This window comes from Nomascus leucogenys, chromosome 15, assembly GCF_006542625.1.
Source record: "Nomascus leucogenys isolate Asia chromosome 15, Asia_NLE_v1, whole genome shotgun sequence".
Classification (NCBI taxonomy): Eukaryota; Metazoa; Chordata; class Mammalia; order Primates; family Hylobatidae; genus Nomascus; species Nomascus leucogenys.
Window position 1 is genome coordinate 73,663,735 of NC_044395.1, and position 23,537 is coordinate 73,687,271.

The following is a 23,537-nucleotide window of genomic DNA, read 5'->3' on the forward strand; positions in this document are numbered from 1 at the left end:
GCCAGACACTGTTGTAGGCACTGCGACAGCAGTGAACAAGCAGGTAAGGTCCTGTTCTCATGGAGCTTCTGTTCAGCAAGAGAGAGAAATAGACATGTCATGAAGAATGTGACCGGTGTGAAGATGAAGAGGAGGATAATGGCAGGTGAGGGGTTGTTGTGACACATGAGTTAGGGAGAGTAGCCCTTCAGGAGGAGGAACGATGGTATGTAGAGGAGGAGAGAGTGAGTGCTAGCGTCTCCTGGAAGGGGATGGAAGAGATGGAGATGGCATTGCAGGCAGAGGGCCCAGCTGGTACAAAGGCACAGACATAGGATATCTGGGAGCCCCCTGCCATTTTGGGTTTACAGCAAGTTGGGGATGGTGTTTTTAGGACTGTACCATGAATACCATGTTTAGGAGCCTGGATTGATCTGTTGGTGACAGGCTGGCCTGCTGGACTTTAAATTGGGAAGAGATATGATTGGATTGGTGGTTTAGGAAGTTCCCTCTGACTCTGAGACTGGATTGAAAGAGAAAGACAAGAGTCAGGGTAGTCACTGGGGAGGCCACTGCAGCGGCTTGGGAAGAGGTGATCAGGCCGTGGAAGAGAGGTGGAATGAAGAAATAAGAACGTGCAGGACTAGAATGTGCAGGACTAGGTGATTATAAGCCATAGAAATCCTGGCTAGAGCAGGAGTTGGAAGAGATTGAGGTAGTAATGACATAATTCATAATTGTTCATTTGAATCCAGGTTTGTCTAATGCCACTTCAAGATGTTCTCTTAGTAGTCACCAGTGATGTCCTGGTCTTTTCTCAGTTCAGCATCTCCCAGTTGTTTGAGATCTTGCATACTGCAAACCTCCCTGGAGCCTCAGAGACCCTTTCCCCAGAGGTCCCTGGCTGGTGAAGGCCTGAAAACTGGGCCAAGTCCTCTCTTCATTGCTGTCAACAATGTTAGTCCTTTCATGTTCCCTCCCCTACATCTGGGAATGCAGTGACATGCAGTTTCCCATCTCCTTTCTTGTCCCATAAAGACTAGTAAACAGGCCCTTTACCCTCTGGGGTTTTTACCGAGAATCAATAAAAGGAAACTGCTAAAGAAGCAAGGTAACGTGTAAGGTGACTGATGTAATAAAGGCAAAGTAGCAAAGACAGCAAGGTAACAAGTTAACAACTGTAGCAATGAACCAAGTGTGGGGTCCCTCAGGAGGTTCTGCTCCTCTTACAAAGTCACTGTCCTGATTGCTGGTCCCTGACTCTTGGTTAGGCTGTATCATGCTTCCTGATCTCATCTGTTATTTCTCAGGGTTGAATGTGCAGAGCCTGCCTCTCTCTTCTCTACTCCTCTTCTCCAGGTCCTCTGCACCTCTTTCTTCATGAAAGCTCCTCAGTCCAGTCCTAGGCACTCAGGGAGTGTCCATTTCTGGGCCCACTTGGATAATTTGCATCTTTTGAGGGACATTCTCCATAACAGTCCCCAGCCTTATGGGGCAGTCTTTTTGAAGTATTTCTTCATGGAATCACCCTTGTCCTCAAATACCTTCCACTTCTCTGTCCATCTGTCCGTCCGTCCATCCATCCATCCATCCATCCATCCATCCATCCATCCATCCAATAATTTGAGCTTCTTATTGGAGCAAATCACTGTTCTTAGTACTCAGGATATAAAAATAAAGTGCCAAGGGATTCTCAGTTTTCTTCCTACCACTCTGACCATGTTGCCTCTGGCATCTTTGCTGGCATTGCCTCTTCCTATGAGAGCCACCTACACAGCTTCACTTGCTATCTGTGTGCTGCTGTCAGTGCATGATGACCACCATCCCAGCTCTGCAATTCATCTTGCTGTGTGGCTTCAGGCAAGTTCCCTAAACTCTGTTGCTGCCCTCAGTTGGTAAAATGGGAATGATAATGTACTTATTTGAAAAGTTGCTTTGCAGATTAAGTTAAATAATGCATGCGAAGTGCTTGGCACATTGGCTGGAACAGATTAAGTACTTAAATGTTATTACCACCACCACCATCACTAGTGTTAGTATTGCTGCTATCACTACCATTCTTTCTGCTCTTGGGAAATATATCAATCATGTGAGAGTAATAGGGAGTAAAATGAGAGACCAGACTTTTATCTGGGTGAGAATAAATCAAATCCAGTATCTTTGGGATTGATACGCAAGCATTATGGGGCAATTTTGAATTGACAATTGAGGGGGGAGCCTGTGGGAAGACTTCATTAGGGATAAGTGAGTCTTAAATATACTTGGGCCTGAATTGATAAGAGGCATCAAGTTTAGACCCAAGCTGAGTTGGAAAGGTCTTTAGCCTTCTGTCTAGTAGGAGGGTTCTCGGGTTGGTGACCAGGTACTTCTCAGGTGAACAGGGTAGGGCCTGTGCATTTGTTTGTTTGTTTGTTTATTTATTTTGAGACCGTCTTTCTCCATTGCCTGGGCTGGAGTGCAGTGGGTTGATCATGGCTTACTGCAGCCTCGACCTTAGGGGCTCAAGTGATCCTCCAACCTCAGCCTCCCAAGTAGCTGGGATTACAGGCATGTGCCACCATGCCTGGCTAATATTTTTATTTTTTGTAGAGATGGGATCTCATCATGTTGCCCAGGCTGGTCTCAAACACTTGGACTCAAGTGGTTTTCCTGCCTCAGCCTCCCAAAGTGCTGGGATTATAGGCATGAGCCGTTGTGCCTGTCCTGGGGCTGTGCATTTAATGTGAGGCTCCTCACACCCGTGCCCACATTGGGGATTGTCTCCAGATTTATTTAATGTGCTACGTGTTTATAATTATGCCTGAGTGTTTTCAGATGTCTAAAATGCAAATTTATCAAAACACTACTAAACATTGTATTAGTTTGTTGGCTCTTAGTCATTAGATACTAAAAGTAGGACTTCTATTACGTGGGTGGCCTGTAGAATATTTTGGTGTTAGAAGGGGTTCCCAAACTTGAAAAAGTCAGGAACCACAGAATTTGCTTAATAAAACCAGAAGCAGATCCTGGCAGCATTCTAGCTGGAGGGTACAACCCAATTAAAATGGCTGTGTAATAAAGCAATCTTAATGTCTCATAGGACAAAAAGTCCAGAGGTACAGTGATGCTAGGGTTAGTTAGGGCAGCAGCTTAGTGACCTCATAGGACCTGGTTGTTCCCTCTTTCCACTCCGCTGTCCTTTGCATGTCAGCTCCCTCCTCTCATGTTCAGCAAATGGCTGCAGCAGCTCCAGGCATCACATCTCCATACTAATGCCCCAATACATTTGTTCCTGACCTCACTTCTCTCAGTAAGGAAAGCTTTCCAATTACTGGCCAGCCTTCAGACTTTCCCTCATGCCTCACTTTGACGAATGGCCTAACTTGCACATTCCTAGATGAAACAGGGCCTAGGGAGTGGAATTCCCACACACAGGTCAGGGATCCCAGTGGACGAGGGAACGTGTGGACTGAATCAGGATTCTGCCTTCAAGAAAGGTGGGGTGGAGTATTTGGGTAGGCAAGAATATCTGGGCAGGCAGGAACTCAGGAGGCTGCCAGGCAGTTCATCAGGGCGATAGCTGGGAGAAGACTCCCAGGCAGTCACATCCAGGGCTGCTCTTTGGCCAAGAGGCAGAAGCCTCCCAAGCAGTGGCCCCGGGGAGTCTCCTGGTGCAAGGAGAAGTGGAAAGGTCTTAGAGTGGGATGATAGGATCTGCACCTTGTCATTGTCCCCAGCAGCTCTGGGCCATTCATCCTGTGTATAGTGCTCTGGGGAGAGACTGCAAATGCTTCTTTTGGCTTTTTTTTTTTTTTTTTTTTTTTTGAGACAGAGTCTCATTCTGTTTCCCAGGCTGGAGTGCGGTGGTGGACCATGCCTGGCTAATTTTTGTAGTTTTTATAGAGACAAGGTTTCGCCATGTTCTTTTGGCTTTGTTAAATGAGAGCCCACTGTGTCCTGGCCTAGGCACTGAAGATATAGTGAAAGACAAATAGGCATGGACTCATCCCTCTTTCATTCATTTATTTGGTCATTCATTCCAGTAGTAGTTCCCTGGCACTGCTATAACAAAGCACCATAGGCTGGGGATTTAAGCAACAGAAAAATGTATTTGCTCACGATTCTGGAGGCTGGAGGTCCAAGATCAAGATGCCAGCAGGTTTGATTTCTTCCGAGGCCCCTCTTGTTGGCCTGCAGTAGCGGTCTTCTTGCTGTGTCCGTGGGTGGCCTCTTCTCTGTGTGTGTCCCTGGTGTCTCTGTGTCCCAGTCTCCTCTTATAAGGACACCAGTCACATTGGGTTAGGGCCCACCTTGTTAATCACCTCTTTAAAAGGCCATGTCTCCAAATGCTGTCACATCCTGAGGTACTGGGGATTAGGGGTTCAACGTATGATTTTTTTGAGGGAGAGACACAATTCAGCCCGTAACAATTCCACAGTTCTCTACCGAGTGTCAGTATGTGTCAGGTACTGCCCTCTAGGAATGTAGCTATGAATAAAACACAAAAATCTCTACCCTTATGGAGTATACCATGGGGTCGGGGAGTTTAGTGGTCTTCAGTCACTGCTTCCAGTTTCTGTTTGGGACCCACCTAACTTAGTATGATTTTAGCACCCTCCTCTCCTCCAAATTCCTTATTTCTGTAAATTCCATGCCCTGAGACCATTCCTTCACTAGAGACAAAACCCAGGGATGGAAACGCCTCGTGACCCAGTGTAACCAGCAGAACAGGCATCAGGGACAGGAGATCCTTTCTGGTTGAGCAGGACTCCTTGAGGGATCTGAGAAACAGAGCCTGGGGACTGGGGAGGAGGAGAGGGTATGGGTCTCGGGTCCAGGTGATGGCTGGGCAAGGAGAGGCTGGGGGCAGTTTTCCTTAGGCAAGGGCTGGTTGCCTTCGTTTCACCTGGGTGAGGGGCCCAGGTGTTCTGCTCCTGGGGAAGCTTGTTTCTGGAAGCCGCAGCAGGCTGGCTGTCTCTCTGGGGAGCTGCACATGATGCAGACCGGGCTGCTGGAGACAGGCCTACTGGCATGGAGACCTACGTTGCAGGGGCTTTGCCAGAAGGGCTTGGGATCAGGGAGTCACTTCCCGAGTGATTTGGGTTGTAGATGGGCTTATCAGATTGAAAAAAGATGCCCAGTTAAATTTGAATATCAGATAATCAGTATATGTCCCATGATTCAAATTTCAGGTAAGCATTATTTGGGAAAAATTTATACAAATTAATTTGAATGTCATTTTTCTGACATTCACATTTAAGGGGGCATACCATTTTTATTTCCCGAATCTAGCAATCTCAGCTCTAGGGGTTCCCAGATTAACAGGTGGCAATGGAAGATGAGGGAAAGGCCAACAAGAATAATCATAATTCATTTTTTTGCAATAAAAATCTTGGCCAGGGAATCACTTCCTAGCTCACCCTCCCCACCCTCCCCCCAAGACTGAGACTGTCATTTGCCCCCTTTGCATGAACAGACCTCACAGAGAGGTCATAGCCTGGTGACTTACGATGGGCTTCGTGTCCTGCGTGGGCTGTTTGTCTGTCGGCTTCCGGCCGAGGGATGGGAGGGGGAGCAGTCTGAACACTGGTGGAAACTCCGGCCAACACTCTTCTCTGCCCTCCTTTTCTGTTGCATTGGAGCCACCGGACAAGCAGAATTGCTGTGCCCCATTCCAGCCTCATCTATCTTAGAACAGGCAGGTGTCTGCGAGGGGGTGCAGTGGAGAATGTGACTTCCTACGAGTTCACGGGGGTTCCTGCAGCCCTTGGAGAGCACCCTTTTTCTGCTGACATCCCTCCCCACTCCATTGAGGGACCTCTGTCGTTGCTGCTGAATCCCTGGACCTGAACCTGTGATCAAGAAGTAATCCTTTTTATTTTCCTCCCAGACAATGTATAGATTTTTGAGGTCTCATTTTTAGCGGTGTCCTGGCACTTGCTTCTTAGTCAGGGGTCAGAAAACTTTCTGGTATAGGTGAGATAGTAAATATTTTTGACTTTGCAGGTCACCTGGTCTCTGCCACCACCTCTCAGCTCTGCTGTTGTGGCTTGAAAGCAGCCATAGACAACATGAAAACCAGTGGGATATGGCTGTGTTCCAATAAAATCTTATTTATGGACACATGTGAACTCCATGTAGTTTATTATTCTTTTGATTGTTTTTCAACCATTAAGGAATGTAAAAACCATTCTTCCTTCATGGGCCATACAAAAACAGATGGCAGACCAGATTTGGCCTGGGAGCCATGGTTTGCCAGCCCTCTTCTAAGTCATCAGCAGAGAACATTACAGATCAGAAGCCTGGCTCTGCATTCCCCACGTAGGCGCTGAATGGCTTCCCGCCCTGAGGTCACAGCTTCTGCTGCTCCCAGGTGACTGACCGAGCCGGGATCCAAAGTAGTGGGCTTGGCCTCTCAGCTGCCCACAATGTGGGTACCAACTCACATACCATAGTTTGCTGTACAGAGAAAGGTTCCTGCCTAGATTTGTAGATCTTCAGAGAATGAGCCATAAACAATCAAGTCTGGCCATAGAATGTAATGAATGTAGTTATAATGATCATAGACTTTAATATCCAGAATGATTTGGGGCCAATAAGTAGCCAGCAGAATTGAATGTGGGGCAGTTGTATGCCTCTGGTATGCTACTTTCTGCCTACAGTTGTGTTTATGCTTGGTATTGTGTGTTTTAAGTGAAAGGATCAATTGGATTTGAATTTCTGTCACTGGTGGGGTCTAGCTACACCTGAAACACGAGTCAGGAGGCAGGGCCCTTCATTCCTGAGTGTCTTGACCGATGGAGATGGAGGCTTCGTGTTTTATGGATAGAAGATGTGCTGTGTAAGGTGGACAGTGGAATTACACCTCCACAGAAATCACTCCTGGATGGAGAATCAAGTTTGCATGTGTGCCCCGTAGCATTCATTCTTGCCGCATGCTGGGAGATGGGTGGTTATTAGGTTATGTCAAAGTAGTGTTTGCCTTAATACACGATCCTCCTGCAGTAACCCAATAATGGAAGTGGAAGGGAGGGAGGAGGGGAAGGTGGTGACCTGCTTATTTCTGAAAGTGGGAATCATCTGGAAGTCAAGGAAGCTTTGTGTGGTGTTAACAGGGAGCTAGTAGGGGTCTGTACCCCACTGCTCACCCCAGGCCCCTGGCAGGTTTGAATTCACTAATTCTAGTCCTCAGGTGAGGTAGCATGGCTTAGCGGTCAGCAGGACAGCATCTGGGCTCAGACTGCCTGGCTCCTGGCCCACTGTTTTTCACCTCTGCCTTTGGGCAAATTACTTCACCTTGCCATTTACTTGGTTGTACAATGGGGGTATTAATAGGAGTACCTTCCTCATAGGGCTGTTGTAAGAGTGAAATGAGTTAACGGATATGAAGGGCTTAGAACCATGTCTGGCTCATAGTGAGCAGCACGTGAATCTTTCTTGTGGTTGTGGTGGTGGTGGTGAAGGTAGAGGAGGAAGAGTGGTTTTCTTAGCCTCTAACCTCATGCTCTGAGGGTAAGCACAGCTCTGGTAGTCATCATTCAGAGTCCGCTTATAACCGTCTCCTCCCACCGTGTCATACGGAGACACGTGAACATCTGTGGGGACGTGCCCCAGGCATTCTTTGTGAGTAGTGGTTCATGGAGGATGCTTGGCCCGGCCACAACCCAAGGTTCTCATGCTACGCCTGTCACTTGCTGGTTGTGGGACCTCTGGCAGGTCCCTAGCCTCTCAGAGCATGAAATAGAGATAATCAGGTGTCCCCAGGCCCCTCGCAGGATTGTCTTGGGGGCATGACAAGATAATGAAAGTCAAAATGCTTTGCGAACTGTCAGGTTCCTCTGCAGAGGGAAGGTGTGATTGCTGCTGTTGGCATCATCTTCCTCATTATGTTCTTGCATTCCCTTGGTCTCTGGGTTTCCTTCCTCCAGCTTCTGTGGGGCAGGGGTTTTGATAGAATATTCACAGAATCCTGGTTTTTCCATAAAGACATTTCGATGTACCGTTGCTTTTTTTGGGGGGTGAAATTATTGATGTAATTCAAGTTTGAAGTTGTGTAAGAATAATGTGCGGATTTTGTGTAAGGGTATTATTTCTGAATCCAGTTCCTTCCTTCTCTTTTTTCTTTAATTACACTCTTGTCTTATCCCTGTAGTGTTCTTAAGTGCAGTCCAAGGCCAGTCTAGCTGTATTCAGATGGCTTTGTTAAATTGGGTTTTCTGTGACCCAGGCTTTTTTTAAAAGGAACAATTTCATCAAATCCCAACAACTTTCATCCTAATTTTACTTGCTTAAATCTCTTCCTGCACCCTAACTTGGGTTGAGTAGTATAAATTTTACTTTCTGATGCTTTATGTATATCATCATAATTGTTTAGGGACATAATTCTTAATTAAATCTAAAGAGCTTGAAAACTTTGGGGATTTTTTTGGGGGGGGAGTCCAAGGGTCTTCTGAACAACAAGTTTTCAAATGTGGTTGGTTTCTGGGATTCCCAGGGATTGGAAAGCTATCTCTTTAATGGTGACATTTCCAGGAATCAGGACAGGACTCACGTCCTGGCTTGGGTCATTCCCAAGCCCCCTCCTTCGCAGCCCATGTCTAGCTGACTCTGACCAGAGTTAAACATGAGAGCAGTTTGGGGAGGTGATGGAAGGTACCTGGGGACCTTTGACTCTGCCTAGTGGATGAGGGACTGTGGTGGCCGCATCCTGTGGAAGTGACTGCATCCTGTGGAGGAATGCTCTTGTCTCACAGTGGGAGTAGGGAAAGTGGCTTCCATATGCTCACATTAACAAGGGTGAGATTCTGTCCCATGAGCTTCCTGAGAGAGATGCCACTTTTGCTCCACCTCACGCTTTGCTGAGTGCAGGCAGCCCAGCTGCAGTCCCTAACCACACACTGCGGCTCCCTACCTCTTACGCTATGCTCCTTGCTTAACTCCAGATGACTTTCCAGCACATTGCTGACTCTCCCATTTTTCCTTCGAGTCCTTTTTTTTTTTTGTGGAGGGGGGCGGGGGGGCTGTGTCAAAAGGTCAGGCTAGGGGCAGGGATTTGTTTTGCATTGAAAAAGACAACCAAGGCTGAGGTAAATCTTGGCAGCCTTTTCAGAATTTAATCTGGGTGAAGCCGTGGGTTGGACATGGGGTAGGGGTATTAGGATATTGGTTCAAACTTGGAAGAACTTGGCCAGCTATACAATCTTGAGCTAATAGCTAAGAAACTCTGACTTGAAAATTATGGTTTGTGAAAAAACATTGAGGGCATAGCCTCCTGAAAGAGGGGAGGGCTGAGTAGGAGGAACATAGTCCAGGTAGCATGATCTGTAATGAAAATTCAACTTTGCAAACCGGGGTGTGTTTGGAAATCTAATTTTTTTTTTTTTTTTTTTTTTTTTGGGGGACCCAGCCATGCTAAGTGTCTTGTAGATCTCATAGCCAGTAATCTGCTGAGGTGGAGCTCTGGCCTTGGCCTCTCCTGGTAGTGAGGGGCATCTCTCATTATATAATGTTGCTTTGCTAATTAAGTCAGCAATAATGTCTGTGGCATATTTAATTTCCAGTTAGACTACTTTATGGATCAATTTGAATTTAATGTTAAATCTAATGTGGAAATCATTAAAAAGTTAGATCTCTAGGGAGAGGAATAGGCACTTACTCTGACTATTAAAAATAACAGTTAAGGCCCTGTGTTAATACATGAAGTTTTTTTATGTGGACTGGGAAGAAATTAGTAGAGAATGCAGAACATATAGATACATAGATAGTCTGCATGCTTGTGATTTGGGGAAAATTCTGGTGTTCGGATCAAATTTTACAATGCTTATAGTAACTGCTGCAACAGATATCATTTACTGCAGCTTTACTGTATGCCAGGCCCCTGGTGAGTACTTAAATGTATTATTTAATTATCAGAACAACTCTTATGAGGTGAGCATTATTATTCCGCTGTATAAATAAGGAAACTGAGGCTTGGGAGGTGAAGGTCTCATTGTCAGAAAATGTTGAAGGCAGGATTTGAATCCAAGCCAATTTCATTTCAAAATCAACTCTTGACTAGATTGAGGTGCTCTGGAAGATGCCCAATAATTGTAACCAGCAGAGCTCTGCAGGTGGTCTGAGTTTAAAGCCCATTTGCTTCTGAAGTGTTTGTTGCTGCTGATAATTTGAAGAGTGGCATCAGCACTGCCATTATTGCTTTAAGGAACAGATATGGGCCCCAAGGTGCCAAGCCAAGACCCTCTCCCAGCATTCCCAGGCTAAAGGGACAGTCCTCAGAAAATGTGACTCTCTGACCATGACTTGTCTGAGGTCAGCCCCGGCACTTCCTGTGGGCAACTTCTCAAAAGTTGACTTCATCCAGCACCTTCAGTCTTGTGTGTACCTTGGATTTCCTTTGGACCTCGTATTCTTTATGGGTTATACTTTCTTGTATTATTTTTCATGTTTGACTACCCTGTGTTTAGTTAGACAGAAGAATGTGGTTTTGAGTCCAGACTCTCACTTACTGCCTGGTGTATTGGACAAACCATTTAATGGTTGCTAGTTACTAGTCTCCCATGCAGTGTAGTTGTGAGGTTTCCTTGAGGACGAGCGAGTGTAGAAGCACCTGGCTCAGTGCATGGTGTGCACTCAGGAAGGAAGCTTCCCTTCTTGCGTTCTTGTTGCCTCCCCTGTAGGAACAGCATCCATTTACTAATGAGATGACCAGGTTCAGGAGCACCACATTTTTTCTGGCTCTTGTGAGTGCCTAGTGTTCATTTATGCAACCACTGTGTATGAGGGCACAGTATCTCCAGTCCCTGTTCTTTTTTTTTTTTTTTTTTTTTTTTTTTTGTTACTGTGTGGAGTAAGTAGGGTGATCTGCACACACCCCTATCCCCAGCATCCTGGAGCTGACACTGTAGTGGGGAGGAGAGGAGGGGCAGGTTAATAAGCAAACAAAGAAAATAAATGCTGTATATAGTTGGATGTAGATACTCTCTGTCAGCTCATTCATTCATTCATTTATTCACCCATTATTTCAATAAACAGTTCTAAATACACATTATGTTCCCAGCATTATGCTAAGCATGGACATGTGAAATTGGATAATGTCTGTTAGCCCAGGAATTATTTCAACAGAAAAAAAAAGTCTGGAAAACGTAGATCACTCTCGTGTTCTTCCCTTTTGAACATCCTAACTCTTTAGGGTTAAATACTCATTTGAGCAAGTACAAGCTTCTAAATATACCCACCCCTCAAGCCACCCGCCCCACTATCGAGCAGGTTTTCCTGTTGATAGGACAGTGGACGTATGAGTTTGAGTGTTTGGCAGATGTTTGCATGATTCTTAGATCAGTGCTTCTCAAACATCCCTGTGTGTAAGAGTTGCCTGGGAGGCTGGTTAAATTCTGATTCAGGTGCCTCACTCCTAAATATTCTAATTCACTGGGTCTGGGTTGGTGCCAGTTGTCTGAGCTTTTAGCCTGCAGTGCAGGTGAATTGGTTGCAGGTGGTCTGTGAACCACACATGGATGAAACAGTGTCATATTCACACCAGGCTGGAAGAATGTTTAACCTGTTCAGTTTAAGGAGGAAACTATTTCCCGGGGAGCAGAGGGGCTCTGAAATTAGAAGCTACAGGGGACAAGATGGGCCAGGACTTTTGAACAGAACAGATCTGGGATCTCATCCTGTCTCCACCATCTCCTGAACCTGGTCACCTCCTCAGTAAATGGATGCTGTTCCTATAGGGGAGGGAAGAAGAACGCAAGAGGGGAAGACTCCTTCCTGAGTGCACACCATGCACTGAGCCAGGTGCTTCTACACTCAATCTTCCTCAGGAAACCTCATGCAGGCAGCCTTGGATAGGTCATCCGGTAACATCCCTTTCCTCATCAGCCTGCCTTGCTAGGTGGGTAATGCCGAGAGATATGATTGGAAAGACCCAGGCAGAGTACAGGATAGAGACTCTAGGGCTAGGTTTTGGTCCATGCTAAAAAATAACATACAAATTGGTTTCTCAAATTCCTGATGGATTATTTGAATGTGAGTTGAGTTGCTGCATATATACCCTGTGATTTCTCTTTTTTTTTTCACAAAAATATACTATAACCGCAAAAAAGACAGTCAAACAAAAGAGGGAAAAAATTCATCCAGAACTAGCTCAGTACCCTAACACAACTGTTTTCATTTTAACTTTTAGCCCTTGTCTGTATGCAGGCATATTTCTCTACATCTGTAATCATATGTAGGCTCAATTTTGTATTCTGCTCTTTTCAGTAAACCTTAAGTAAATGCTTTCCAAATGGTTACATAGTCTTCAAGATGATTTTTAATGATCTTACAATCTATCATCCCACAGGCTGAATTTACTTAACCATTCATCTACTGTTGGACATTTAGATTTTTTTTTCTGTAGTTCTGTGCTATTATAAGTAATACTTTGGGATATGGCCTCGTGCTTATTGTGGATTTTTTCCTTAGGGTGAATTCCCAGGAGCAGGATTTCTGGGTTAAAGGGCACAATTATTTTCTTGGCTCTCAATGGATATTGCTAAATTGCTTTCCAAAAGGGTTGTACCAGTTTATAATGCCACCAGCAGTGCATGAAGGTACCAATTTCAACATCTTGGCTTGCACTAGATAGTATAATTTTTACAAAGGTTTGGCTCAGTGGTGCACATCGTTTAATTGATATTTCTTGGATTGTGATAAGGTTGAATATGGCTTTACTTAACTATGTTTTGAGATTTTACTTAGTATTTTTGTTTTCTTACAGTCAAGACCTAGCTGTGGTTGAGGTCAGATTCTCTGTGTAGAGCTTTTCAGACTCTTGAATTTTACAGCGAAAAAACAAACCAAACTAACAAAAACCAAACCAGAATTCATCTGTAAAATAAATACTTTGGACATATTTTGTGGTTGGATTAACTGTTCGTGATCTTAACTTCCTTATAGGTCATAAGTTAATAGGGCGGTATTTGGAGAGTAGGGGGGCTTTTCCTCTTCTCCTTAGATTCTCCTTTGTCCTTTCCCTCTACCATCCCCCCATTTCCTGTTTCCCTCCTCCCCTGTAAGCCCTGTTTTTGTCTTTTTGGAGATAAAACATAAAAGGATCAGCTTTTAGTCATGCTCCTTCAACTTATAAAATGTAGGTTGCCTAAATTATGTAGTACAGAGTGAGGATAAAGAAAATCACAGTATTGTAACAAATTGCCTGTAACTGCTTTGCAAAAGCAAATGTCTCCCATGAAATCTTAGAAAGGTGTGTTTGAGGGTGTAATCTTGGCTTGTGGTGCAAGGGAGCCCAACTTGTTTTTCAAGTTGGTCTTGAATAAGTTCTTTCTGGAATGCTCGCCATCCTCAGTATGACAGAGTTCGCTTGATGACAGACTCTTTTACTCTCCTGTACATACCATGGCCACTGAACTGGTTTGTTTATTTGCCTGGGGTAAATGATTGAAACGCACTCCCCTTTGCAGTGGCAGTGGCACTCAGCATTTGATAGATGATTCTTATTCCCCAGGCTCCTTCATGGTGATGCCAAGCCCAAGTCTAGCCTTCCAGTGGCCCCTGAGGCCACACTATCCCCTCCCCAACAAACACTGAGAAAAACACACACTTTCTTGAATGTGCACATAATTTATTGAGCTCGTGGGCTCTCCGTGAGTAATGCTGCCCCACCATGCGCATAGTAGGAGAATCGATATTGGCAGAATAACTGGGTCTATGTACATAAAGTAGAATGATCGAAGCTCGATTTCAATTTAATTTGTTAATGAAACAAGATGGAGCACATTTTCCCTTCCCGCACACCTCTCGGGCTGTTTGAGATGAGGCACAATTAATTTATTTGTACTGTCTGTGGAGGCGTATGCCAGCTAATGTAGTGCAAGAGCTTTTATCTTTATGTTTGTAATGAAGAGGGGCAGGCCGCTGGCAAATTGACAAGGACTGCTGATGACTCATCCTCTGAATGCGAGTGCTTTCTTCTGAAATCATAAAATGCGCGTGCACACGCAAGCCTAGTTCCTGTTTGAAATGGACAGAACCCATTTGGGAAAGTTCAGGTGCCTTTGAAACACTGCAGGGGAAAGAACAGGCCAGTGAGGCTGTTTCTCTGGCTCCCTGGCCTGTCTTGAGGGCAGGACCTCCTGCTCAGTGGGGGCCCTACTCTGGGATGGGAATTCCCGTCCTCTCCCTGGCCTCTCCTCCTCGCCCCTCCTTTCCTTGGAAGGCTGGCTCCTTTGTGCTGGTCTTTTGTGCTCCAGTAGGCAGCCTTCCCCACCTGCCAGGCCAGGTGCCCGGTTCACCTGGCGAGGCCTGTGCTTCCGGGGCTGCTCCCTAACCTTGATCCTGGGCAGTGCCCTGGGGCTTTGCTTTATGAGGCTGTGGATTCTGGGGCCTGGTTGATTTTAGCCTGGGAGTACACATGGGATTCCTCTGGCCTTTGCTTGAGTTCCCCAGGCCTGGGCTTGGTGGTGGCTGTGTTGTCACTCTGTTGATATGCCTCAGAAGAAATAGTTTACACAGTAACTAAAGTTGGTTTGACCCTTTACAGTGTGTAAAGCTTTCTGGCATTAAAACAACTCTGAATTGGATATATTGTTACCCCACTTTATGGATGAGGAAATCGAGGTGCACAGAGGTTAAATGACATGTCCATGATCAAGCAGCTAGCTGGTGGAAAGGTAGTGGTGACAAAACCTTGGACTTTAGAGTCTAAAACCTGACCTTACAATTTCTTTATAACATTCATTAAGGACAAAATGAAACTTTTTCTGCGTAAGAAATATATAAATTCTCTTCAAGAGTCATGTGAGAGTTAGACAGCAGACTAGAGTGACTATGGTTAACAACAATGTATTGTGTATTTCAAAGTAACTAGAAGAAAGGACTTGAATTGTTCCCAACACATAATAATGATAAATGCTCAATGTGATGGATACCTTAAATTCCCTGACTTGATCATTACATATTCCATGCATGTAACAAAATATCACATGCACCTTATAAATATGTAAAATATTACGTATCAGTTAAAAAAATTACAAAATAAGTGAGTGAATATACAGATTTCTATAGTTCAGTAGAATAACAGGAAATTCACAGGATACTTTCTGGAGACTTAAAAGCAAAATGTTTGCAGTGGTCTGAGAAAGGAACCCTGAAGTGTGTGGTCTAAGAAGTTTTCCTTCCTGTGTCAGATGCCTAGTCGAGCTGGTTGTACAGGAAGGCTAAGTGCAAATGTCCCAGTCAGTCCTGTCATCTGGGTGTAAGCAACACAAATCACTGTGCATGGTCTTATTGAATTTCAGAGCCAGAAGGAACCATGGAGATTTTACAAATGAGGAAACTATGGCCTAGAGTGAGAGATTTTGTGTTGGGAAGAATTCCATTCATTTATCCAACCATCCATCCATGCGTCCAACAAATATTTATTGAGCCAGTTTTGGGCTGGGAGATAAGGCTTAGGCTTTGAATGAAACAGGCACAGTCCCATCTTCAAGGAACATACAATAGCAGATGACACGGCTGAGCAGGAATGAGCATGGCGTGATAAGGGCTGTGATGAGTGAAGTCAGGGTAGCTTGAGGCACATAGGTGGGGCACGTAACTATTGGAGTGGGAGAAGGTAGTTAGGGAAGGTTTCCTTTAAAGAGTGGTATCTCTGGTGAGGCTTGAAGGATGTTGTTGAATGTCATTCTAAAAATGGAGAGCCTGTGTTGGCTAAAAATTGGGACGTCATAATTCTCAAATGCAACTGAAGTTGGTAAAAGGTTGTATGTGCTTGGAGACCACAGATACTAGGCTCTGAGACTTAAATGCATGCAAGAAGTGGTTGCTCTAGGCCTGTGCTGTGCATTGGGGGAGTCACCAGCCTTGTGCACTAATTCAGCACTAGGAAGGTGGCTAATCTGGGTTGGGATGTGCATAAGTAAACAATGACCACTGAATTTCAAAGACTTAGTATGGGGGAAAAAAAAGAAGTAAAACATGTCATTAACAGTTTTGGGCTGGGCACGGTGGCTCATGCCTATAGTTCCAGCTCTTTGGGAGGCCGAGGCTGGCCAATTGCTTGAGCCCAGCAGGGGCAACATGGCGAAACCTCATCTCTACAAAAAATACAAAAATTAACCAGGCGTAGTGGCATGCGCCTGTAGTCCCAGCTACTTGGGAGGCTGAGCCTGGGGAGGTTGAGGCTACAGTGAGCTGAGATTGCTCCACTGCATTCCAGCCTGGGTGACAGAGTGAGACTCTGTTTCAAAAAACAAACATATAATTTTGTTTATATTGATTATAAGTTGGATAATTTTTGGATGTGTTGAGTTAATAAGTTATTGAAATTAATTTCGTCTGTTTCTTTTTACGTCTGAAAATGAGTCAGCTGGGTGTGGTGGCTCACAACTGTAATCCCAGCACTTTGGGAGCCCGAGTCGGGCAGATCACTTGAGGTCAGGAGTTCAAGACCAGCCTGGCCAACATGGTGAAGCCCCATCTCTACTGAAAATACAAAAATTAGCTGGACGTGGTGGTGCACGCCCGTAGTCCCAGCTACTTGGGAAGCTGAGGCAGGAGAATTGCTTGAACCCGGGAGGTGGAGGTTGCAGTGAGCCAATATTGTGCCATTGCACTCCAGCCTGGCGACAAAAACAGCAACAAAAAATGAGTCTACTAGAAACTGTAAAATGACGCCTGGGGTTCACATTATAGTTCTGTGGGTGGGGATGCTGGATGGAGAGACTGACCCAGGAGAGGAAGCTCCATTGGTGGTGGGAGGGGGTTTTAGAGTGAAGAGCTGTGAATCGGGTCCTGTGGGCCCTGGGGCATAGTCTGTGGTAGGTGCTTTGCATCTCTGAACCTTGCTGCCCTGTTTCTGACATCCCCTTAACTAACACCCATACCACAGCGGTGACTGAGGATAAAGTCAGAATGCCTAGGAAAAGCATTTTTTAAAAATATTAAGTATGAAGCCATTGTGATCCATGGTTCTCTTTGTAATAAAAATTTGGGATTAAGGCCTTATATACCATACTCCATACTGTGTACCGATAGTTCAAAAGACAGACAAGAAGCCTGGCCAGTTATAAAATAGGAGGTCGAAGTGTGGGAAATGCATTCAGCACAGAATGAATTACAGAGTGGGAGTGGATCTGTGTGAGATGCCATAGATAAGAAAATTCCTTTTCTGTTGCACTTGGCTTGCTCTACTCCAGGAATTCCCTCACCCTTACATGGGAGTTTGTATCCAGGCTTTCATAGTCCTTGTTCCTTGTTTTGTTTAGTCTCCAAAGGCCAACAAGGAATATCCATATCTTTTTTTTTTTAATCTTCAGGTGTTTCATATTGTATTCCTGAAACTCCACACGCATTAAATGCTTGAATGAATTGCCATTATACCACTGTTTCCTGAAAACCTGGGTGTGTCAGGCATCTGCTGGGCTGGTAGGATGATGATGGGCAGGACACAGCCCCTGCCCTCAAGATGCTCTCAGTTGGGAATGAGACAGAATGCAGTGTGACCAAGCCATAGTAGGGGTGAGCCTGAGGACTGTGGGAGACCTGGATAGCGTTCCTAACTGCTAAACGTTGCGATTTAGAGGATGACTGAGTTAAAGACAGCAAAGGAGGGAGCTAAGGGACAGTTGTAGCTGCCGGGAGTGCACTCTGTTATTTTCTTTTGGTCAATGAGACTGTGGATCTGAGTTTGCATAGGATCCTGTCAGTCCCCAGGGGTCTCTAACACTGTGGCAACGTTCGATATTAATGTTGCACCTGTATATTAGTTACACTTTTCATTGCTGGTTTATGTACTTCAAAGGTGTAGCACACAGATAGCCCTCCCTGATAGAGAGTGACCCCGGTTAGTTGGAAGGCTCTCAGAGGACCAGTGGGGCAAGGTTTGGCAGCACTGAGCAGGGCGTATCTGAGGGGTATAAGGTAGCTGTGACCTGGCATAGAGTTGGCAGGCAGACAGACAGTCATTTCACTGGGAGATAGCATCTGATACTCATCCCTTCGGGCTAGTCTTGTAATAGTGGCAGATAAATAAGCTGCCTCCAGTGTGTTCCCAGAATATCTCTGTCTGCAAAATGTCTTTGAGGAGATGTTTGACTTGCAAGCATGTGGTTGATAAAATAAATACATTTTAAAAATGTAAACCTCTCTGAAAGAGGTTTTAATCTCTTCTCTCCCCAGGGAAAAATAAGGCCCTTCTTTAACCTCTTTTCTTCCCTAAGTGTAGAATTCTTGCCATGCTTTATAAGAAAAAACATTTTTTGGAATGTAGCACCTGCAGAAATACAAAGGGGTTGTGCCCAAACCATTGGACCATGGCTATTATGTGGGTGGTTTCTTGGATGTTTTGTGAAGAGGTATCAGCCCTGACACCTGCAAAGCTGGAGGAGCTGGACTTTAGAAGTGCTTACATTGTTTTTAGCTGAATTCTGAGGGCAGGCAGCTGTAATGAGTGTGATTCTCTCTAATATTAGAGGAGCCTTGCCATTCAGTGACACCTGCTAGAACAGGACTTGGTGCCTGGCAAAGTACCTCGCACAATGTAGGAACTTCATATATAGTTATTGAATGAGTGAATAACTGAATAAGTAAGTGAATGAGTGAATGACTGGGGCCCTTTTCTGGGCTTTCAGATCATGTGGACGAGATTCCCCAGGCCTTCCTTTTGCAGCTTGAGGGCAGTCTGTGCAACAGCAGCGTCAGCATCACCTTATTAGTGTTTCTGAATCCTGGACATGTTGTTAAGCATGCAGATTCTCATTCAGTGGATCTGGGACAGGGTCTAAGAATCTGCATTTCTAAGAAAGTCCCAAGTGATACCACGCTGGTCTATGGGCTACACTTGAAGTAGCAGGGCTCTGTTAGGGTTCAGTGAGATCATAAGTCTTTAATAGGTGCTCAGCGTGCACTAGGGATTGTGGAGAAAGATGGAAACCTAGGTGCTTTTGTTAAAATTCGTAATCATGGTGAAAAATCGAGACTCATCCTTATAAACTGGAGAAAATACATTCATTATATTGTGTGGTATGATAAATGGTCAGGAGAAAGCTAGAGAGAGGAATGAAGGACCTTCTTGTGGAGATAGTGCTTGGGCCATGGTGTAGAATCATGAGATGCTAGAATTAAAGTTGTGTCTGCTTCCAACCGTGCGTGATCTCTAAGCCTCCCTGATGGTTGGCTATCCAACTTCTGCTGAAATGCCCTCACGATAGAGAATGCACTGGGTCCCTAATTCTCAAGGCATGTTGCTCTCCTCATATCTTATGAGATGCCCTGAGGAAAGGGTTTGCCCGGGTGAATAATGCCCACATGTGTTGCCTATTCCATCCACACGCTGCAGATTCACAGCGCAGCGTATTAAAGGCTTTGCAATGCCTGGCACTAAGACAGCCAGTTTAACTTTGTATTACCTAAGGTAACTGGGTCTAACATAGGTGACCACAACTTCCCTCCTGTTTTATTAGTACTTATTAATACATGTTAGCAAGCTTGTATCAGGTGGTTCATCATACTAAGTTAATACAGGACTCATTTATCACTCATAAAACATTTATTAAGCGGCCATGATGTACCAGTCGCTGTTCAGGGGTATGCACAGAGGAGTAAATTGTCTCTTGCTTGCATAGCACTTTATTGTTTACAAAGCACTCTCCCAGGCTTTGTCTTAAATTGTCAGCAGAACCTTGTGAGGTTGCATAAATTTTACTGCCATTTCATAGTTGAGGAAACTGAGGCTTCTAGAGATTAAAGTGACTTGTTTAAGTGTATACTCCTTCCAGTGGTGCCATTGGGATTTGAAACTTTTGATTCCCAGTTGAGTGGTTGTTTTTTTTGTTTTCCAAAGGGTATTCCATTTGGCTCCGATTTGGTGAGAGAACCGAGAGAGGTAGGTCTTAAAAACTTGATTGAGAATCGAACTTATATGAGAGAAATAGAGGTGTTGTGGTTTCTAGAGCTGGGATGGCTCAAGCAGTGCTGAAGGAATTGGAGTATATAGATTAGAGGGAACTTTAAAGGTCATTCAGGAGGAGCTAACCCTGTACTCCATGACTTTATGGAGGCTTGCCTACAGTGCTTTTCTACATAGCTCTTTTTTTTTTTTGGAGATAGAGTCTTGCCTTGTTGCACAGGCTGGAGTGCACTAGTACAGTCATGGCTCACTGCAACCTCCACCTTCCAGTTTCAAGTGATTCTCATGCCTCAGCCTCCCAGCTGGAACTACAGGCGCACACCACCATGCCCGGCTAATTTTAGTATTTTTTAGTAGAGATGGGGTTTCACCATGTTGGCCAGGCTGGTCTTGAACTACTGGCCTCAAGTGATCCACCCGCCTTGGCCTCTCAAAGTGCTGGGATTACAGGCATGAGCCACCATGCCCGGCCCCTTTCCTACATAGCTCTAATGCATCCTGGAGGCACAGATCTTTTGGTGAGGAGCTTACTACAGCAAAGGGCAGTTTATTTCACTTATACACCATTCTCTTATGTTGAGCTTAGATAGGGTCTCTTAGAATCTTTATCCATTAATCCGAATTCCCTACCTCTGCTGGAACCATACAGCACAAGCCTAATTCTGCTTTTCATATGCTAGCCCATTTAGGTTTTTTCTTTTGAAAAATCTAAAATAATTTTTCTTATCAGATTTGCAATATATGTCCAATGTGAAACAATGAGAAAATGTAGAGAAGCAAAATACAGAGAAGCAAAAACTAAAATTAAGAACTATCTGTAATTTCACCACTCATGGATTATTAGTGTATCACACTACTACTTAGTCTTCCAAACTATTTTCAGTAGTTTTTGATGTGGGTGTATATATTTTTTTTTGTATGTATGTTTTTTTAAAAAACTAAATTAACCATATATTTGGGGATAATATTTTGTAATTTTCTGGTAGGTGGAATTTTATTAATATCTTTAATATCAATACTTACTGCAATTAATAACAATTTTAAAATAGGATATATAATTTATTCCCACTTGTCAGATATTTTGTCGGTTCCTTCTCATTTTTTGGTAGTTATAAACCATGCTGTAATAAATATCCTCATAGGTTAATTTCTGCCTTAGACTTTTTTACCTAGACTATAAGTCAAGGTAAACTGTTTCCGTTACCTATTCCTAGAAATAAAAAAGTAAAGCCTAAGACTCCAGCCTGAAAATAGCTCCGTGGCCCTCTTATTCATTCTCTAGCCTCACTGTCTCCATTTCTCTTAGGACGTGGCTTTGTGCCCGTTTGCTGTCTTAAAATGTGCTCACTTTAAACCATTGATCTCTCTACAGTCTCTGGGATGCAGATTGGAGATCCTTTCCTTACCCTGAATGCCACATTTCTAATCAGAACAGCCTGATAGTGCATTAACTTTTACAGGGCCTTGTCACACTGAGTCATTGAGCTTGTGGGCAACCCAATCCCTTAAGTCTCTCATATGATCTTCTCCATCCTATACTTGTGAGTTGATTTTTTTTTTTCAGCCCTAAGTGCATGACTTGACATCTATCCTTATTAAATTTCGACCTTATTAAAGTCAGCTGGTCATTATATCCTTTGAGATAGTATCAGGAATAGACGCTATCATCCTTCATAGTCACTGTCCCTTCCAACTCCCAGTCACAGGCAAATTCCAGTGTCAAATGATTCAGCAAATCCCAGCAATCATTTCTATCTCTGTCTTCCTTACTGGATTGTAAATTTTTTGAGGCCAAGACCATATCCTATTAATTCTCCTTAAAAAGTAGTTCCTACTTCCATTTTGTCACATGTGACATAGCGGATACCCAGGAAATGTTGCCATGTGAATATTTGTTTTGATTTAACTCAGGGGATGAGGGCTTGGCGGTGGTGGGTATCACAGTGATGAAGAACATAGAGAAGTCTACGCTGGGTTTCTTGAGGAGCTTACAGTGAGGAGGAAGAGACAAAAACTGCCCAGACCATGGGTAATGGATGTAGTAAAGAGAAACGTAAATACTTCTCTGAGGGTACTCAGTTGACTAGAGGCTTGAGCTAATTCTTCAGATGCATTTCGATGTCCTCCAGAAAGGCAGACAGTGGAGGAATTCCTCAGTGGACAGTTGGTGAATGCCCAAGGCTGTGAAAAATCAGAGTTGGGACTAGGGGAGTGGAAAAGGAGATGATGTTTGCTGGGAGAGTTGACCAGAAACCAGCCACCCAGCTTTTGAGAATTGTGTTGAATAGTGATTGCATAGAATGGTCTTATCTGCTTCTTTTCTGTGAGATACAGAAAAAAGATCACCCTCTCTTTTTCTTTTTACATTTATTGAGCTTGAGGCTTGCAAAGCTAATACCTACTCAGGACTGATTACTTTTAGATCAGAGGATGAACTGAAACCAGAATCCAAGAGCTCTGATTCTTCTCACTCTGTGAGTACCTTTAAGCCAGATTTATGGTATGAAGGCAGCAGGATAGCACCTCCATTGACCCACATGGGGGCCTGCCTTGGGCTTCATCAGCCCTTTGGAGTCTCAGATCCCTCACCTGTAGAAGGAGAGTAATACTACCCACTTACCTTTTTGGGTTGTTGTGAAACACACATAAGACAGTATTAGGAGAAGTAAGGTCTGAGGGCTGGGCTTTGGACCCAGCGGCCCCTAGGTAAAGGCCTGTTGAATTGGATGACAGTGAACTTTGCAGCATTTCCTAGCCTCAGAAGTTCTAGAGCAGGAGCCTGAGTGTTCTAGGTCCCTGGTGTGGCTGTGGATTTCCAGGCATGCAGCAGCTCTGGGGCCCCTGCTTCCTACCCGCCAGCGGTTCCAGCTCTCCGATTAACTGAAAGGGAAATTTTTCTTGAGGAAGGGAGGGAGGTTTCTTAGTGGCCCAGGTCCAGCCACAGGGAATTTGAACACCTAGAGCCGTGTCCCAGTGGCCTTGGGAATTTAACAGCTTCTTCATTGGTGGAACCTTGGTTATTCGTGAAAAGTGAGCTTGCAGGGTTCTGAGGTAGACACTCAATTGACCTCTCCTGCCTTCTGCCTGTGTGCATGGTGGTATCTGTCACACTTCCATCAGCCACGAGAAGGTGAGTTTGCATTTCTGTATAGATGCATGCCCTTGTGCATGCTCATTTAAATAACACGTGTTTGTGTGAATGTATGTACATATAGTCTTGTGCCATATGATGTTTCGGTCAATGATAATCATATATACAATAGTGGTCACTTTATAATGGAGCTGAAATATTCCTATTGTCTAGTGACATCTAATGATCCTGACTCTGTGTAGGCCTAGGCTGATGTGTTTGCTTGTGTCTTTATGTGTGTGTGGGTTCCCCTCCTCCCCTGCCCCTTCTAGGAACAGGGTCTTGCTCTGTTGCCCAGGCTGGAGTGTGATCATGTGATAATAGCTTATTGCAGCCTTGAACTTCTAAGCTCAAGTGACCCTCCTGCTTCAGCCTCCCAAGTAGCTGGGACTACTGGCATGCACCACCATACCTAATTTTTAAATTTTTTGTGGAGATAGGATCTTGCCATGTTGCCCAGGCTGGTCTTGAACTCCTGGGCTCAAGAGATCCTTTTGCCTAGGCCTCCGGAGTAGCTGGGATTACATTGTGAGCCCCTGT

The 23,537-nt window shown here is 44.5% G+C and overlaps 1 protein-coding gene across 5 annotated transcripts in view; it reads left to right on the plus strand.

Moving 5' to 3' along the window:
* Positions 1–23,537, plus strand: part of TEAD1 (TEA domain transcription factor 1) — a 271,344-nt gene that overhangs the window by 36,297 nt on the left and 211,510 nt on the right. The gene's annotated exons all lie outside the window — the stretch shown is intronic.